The 4,335-nt window shown below is 40.7% G+C and overlaps 1 pseudogene across 1 annotated transcript; it reads right to left on the reverse strand.

Annotated features, from left to right (window-relative positions):
- Positions 1–488: 488 nt before the first annotated feature.
- Positions 489–2,342, reverse strand: LOC308612679 (regulatory solute carrier protein family 1 member 1-like; annotated as a pseudogene). Its single transcript has one exon. The product of its transcript is annotated as a regulatory solute carrier protein family 1 member 1-like (transcript).
- Positions 2,343–4,335: the final 1,993 nt, after the last annotated feature.

Here is a 4,335-nt window from a genome sequence, read left to right on the forward strand (position 1 = left end):
GTATCATAGCTCAAAGTTGAAATAGCTAGAGGTTGACCAGAATAGCAGGTCCTTGACCTCTCACCCTTTCCCACCCATAGGCCTCAGCTTACTATTGGTGGTCTGTCTGCTCCTCAAGCCCTGGATTATTTTGCAGACAATGTAGGATTTACTTTATTTTATTTTTATTTTTACTTTTTATGCTATACACAATATCATCAATTTTATTCCAGATTACATCATCTTAATGATAATAAAAAGCTTTTGTATGCACATACTGCCAATACATTTAAAAAGGCCCAAATTTTAACAACTAGAATAGACAAATCCATCAGTCGAGAGATCAAAAATTACTTTGGCCAAAAACAAAATTAAAAAAAAATCTGGCTCAACATTCTGCTTGCAGGTTTCTACATATACTGTATATGCAGTGGGTGGGTGGGTGGGTGTGCGTGTGTGTGTAGCTTTTTTTAAGGGAATGGAGTAATGTCTAGTCCACTTTTCCATAGTTATGTAGGAACTACAATGTTCTTTGCTAGCAAAACAATAAGTGCAAGGTCTGCATTTCCACCAACTCGATGCAAAGCCCCAAGAGTTTCCTGCAAAGTAAAGCCAGCACAGAGAATCTGGTCAATGTCTGCAGCAGGAAAAGTTAATTGTGTAAGGAAAGAGGGACTTGATGATGGATGGCTGGTAGGTGGTTCAAATTCTAGAAGTGGCCCTGCAGCTTCAGAACATTTTCTCTGGTCTCAGGCCTGTCTGTCACTGGATTCTGTGTGCCCTGACTTGAATCTTTAACCAATGTGATACTGGATGACAAGGACTCGGTTTGCTCAGAAGTCTGATTGAGTGCATCCTCCTCACTTGCTAAAAGTCTGGGTGAAATTTCTACACCTAAGGTGCAGTGTAGTTAATTAGACATTTTAGCTGAGGCTAGAGTGACAGAACTGCTCTCATTTACTGATTCCCTAGATTTGGGGACACCTTCCTTATCAGTTAACAGGCTACCACACGGACCCCTGAAGTTAATATTTTCTACATCTTCTACTCCAGCATCAGTTGAAGTGTCTGTTAATTCTTCTGTCTTCACTGATACAGATATGGCCTGATGAAAGGAGACTTGTGAACACTGTTCACTCTGGGTAGCTGTAAGATGCTCATTTGGGGACCATCTTTCAGAAGGGTCCTTAATACCTGTTTGGCCCTTAGTTACTATCTCTGATTGACAGATAACTTCTTCAGATGTGTTTTCTCAAGCTGGTTTACTATTAATGACCAAAAGTTCAGGAAGTTCCTTCAAGGCTGCTGTTATAGATGAGCAAGATTCCTCTGTTGACTCTGCAGAGGGCTGACCACTGCCACAGAGACTTAAAGATGAGGGCAATTCCCATATTCTTTATTTGTTCCAGACATTTCAACATTACTTTCTAGAAGCTGTAAATCCTGAGTGGAAATGGAATTACTCAAAATTTCAGGGGAAAGTTTACATTCTGATGTTTCTACTTCCATCAAGGGATTATCTAAGGTGAGATCAGATGCACCGATGTTCTTGACATTGGTATTTTGACAGCCTGCTGAAATAAGCACAGCAACTAAGGACTGTTCTACTCTATCTACTTCCACAAGTGTTTCTGAATTTGAGCAGCCAAAGCATCCTGAAGGTAGAATATTTTTCTCTGTACCTGGAAGGTCCCCATTCTGCTGTAAACTGTCTCCTTTCATTGTAGCTTCCAAATCAACACTTCTTTGTTGATTCTGTTGTTTTTCTCCAAGAAGTTCAAGGTCCCCTCTGTTATAAAGATGTTCATGGTCATGTGGAACATTTTGTTTTATAACCTCATGCTGTTCATTCCTCGGTTCTTCATGCTGCTGAGGGCCATTTACCTGACTCAGGTACTGATATTCTGGATGCCAACAATTTTCACTGATAAGCCTCTGTGGTTCTTGCATCCTAGTAGCTGTGACAAATAACCTAGCTTCCTGTTTTTGTGGAGATGAGATTTGAGGCCCTGGGTTCTTCTTTCAGCAGATGTCTCTAGATTTCTGCAACAATGACTTCTTCAAGTGAATTCTGCAAAGGCGTAGCTGGACTCTGGTTTGCTGGAGCATTGTCTGTTGGGGAAGCAATCAGAAAGATCCTGTAGAGAAAGATGTTCTTTCTTTTCAGAGGTTAGCTGGAATTCAGCTAAAGCCTTCAAAGCCTTCACAGCTTTAGGTTCAATGCTGTCTGGGTCACTGGGCTTGTTGGGGTAGACTGAAGCAGAGACAGAGTGAGCAAGACTTGTAGGATTACCAATCTCAGGACTCTGTCCTGAAGGATGGGCTTGATGGTTAAATCCACCTGACGTTGGTAATGATGACATTCCCAGTGAGGCAGTTTCTTTACCTCTTGTCTCTGTTCTGGGGCCCACTCTAGCTTCAGTACACACACACGACATGCGTCATGACTTCTGATGCTCTGCATCCTCTACAGATTTCTGAAGGGCTTCTGCTAGTTCTTGGTCTGCAACCTCCTTTGGCCATATTTCCACTTGCCTGGCCACATATGCCAACTGGGCACACTCTGGTAACTGCCCCTCCAGAAGAAAGGTGGTCTGTGAGCCTGTGGTGCTGATCACGAGTACATTTTTCTTGAGGTCAGTGGAACACTGATGCCATTTCAGCATGTCCAGAGCCAGAACCATGTCCATGGGTTCTTCCTCAAGTATAGAGAAGGAACACGCCAGGAAATCGCCTTCAATTTTTACCTGAACTAGATGTACCCTTCCAGTAATCTTCTGGGTGTCCACCAACGGTCCACCAGCCTCATTATTTTGGGTTGGCCAAAAGGTTCATTCGGTTTTTTCTGTAAGATGGCTCTGGTAGTACTTAGTTGTCTTTAATGTCATTCTAAACAATTTTGTTAGATTGTATGTGACAGCTGTTATATCAGCACGCATTTTTAAAAAGACTTATCAAAATTGGTGAATTTTTGTGTACCCAGTTCAATATTGAAGATTAATTTTTGGCATATTATGCTTGATTACTTCAAGAAGGGCAAAAACGCAACTGAAACGCAAAAAAAAAATGATTTGTGCTGTGTATGGAGAAGGTGCTGTGACTGATAAATATGTCAAAAGTGGTTTATGAAGTTTTGTGCTGGAAATTTCTCGCTGGAGTATGCTCCACAGTTGGGTAGACCAGCTGAAGTTGATAGCGATCAAATCAAGACATTAATTGAGAACAGTCAACATTATACCATGCAGGAGATAGCCGACATACTCAAAATATCCAAATCAAGCATTGAAAATCATTGCACCAACTTGGTTATGTTAATCACTTTGATGTTTGGGTTCCACATAAGTTAAGTGAAAAAAATCTTCTTGACTGTATTTCCGCATGCAATTCTCTATTGAAACGTAATGAAAATGTTCTGTTTTTAAAACAAATTGTGACAGGCGATGAAAAGTGGATACTGTACAATAAGGTGGAACAGAAGAAATCGTGGAGCAAGTGAAATGAACCACCACCAACCACATCAAAGGCCAGTCATCTTCCAAAGAAGGTGATGTTGTGCATATGGTGGGACTGGAAGGGAGTCATCTATTATGAGCTCCTTCTGGAAAACTAAACAATTAATTCCAAAAAGTACTGCTCTCAATTAGACCAACTGAAAGCAGCACTCGACGAAAAGCATCCAGAATTAGTCAACAGAAATGCATAATCTTCCATCAGGATAACGCAAGACCACATGTTTCTTTGATGACCAGACAAAAACTGTTACAGCCTGGCTGGGAAGTTCCGATTCATCCGCCATATTCACCAGACATTGCACCTTCAGATTTCCATTTATTTAGGTCTTTACAAAATTCTCTTAATGGAAAAAATATTCAATGCTCTGGAAGACTGTAAAAGGCACCTGGAACAATTCTTTGCTCAAAAAGATAAAAAGTTTTGGGAAGATGGAATTATGAAGTTGCCTGAAAAATGGCAAAAGGTAGTGGAACAAAAGGGTGTACATTGTTCAATAAAGTCCTTGGTGAAAATGAAAAAATGTGTCTTTTAGTTTTACTTAAAAACCGAAGGCACTTTTTGTCCAACCCAATATTACACCTTTCTGCACAAGCTTGGCTCATAATGGTCATCTGGGCACCTGAGTCATCGAAGGCTTTCAAAGGATGTCCATTCACTTTGCAGTTAATATAAAGCATCACTACTCAGCAAAAACTTTCCAGACCCTCTTCCATAGCTATTGTCATGTTTTCCTCAATGTTCTGTTGCCTTATATCTTCTTCTATCTTTGCCTGAGCTTCAAGATCAAAAGGATCCACAGAAAAGAGATGAATCCTTTCTTGCTCTCTCCAGGCTCGGTCCTGT

The sequence above is a fragment of the Mesoplodon bidens genome (genome assembly GCF_964165515.1).
Source record: "Mesoplodon bidens genome assembly, chromosome: 2".
NCBI lineage: Eukaryota > Metazoa > Chordata > Mammalia > Artiodactyla > Ziphiidae > Mesoplodon > Mesoplodon bidens.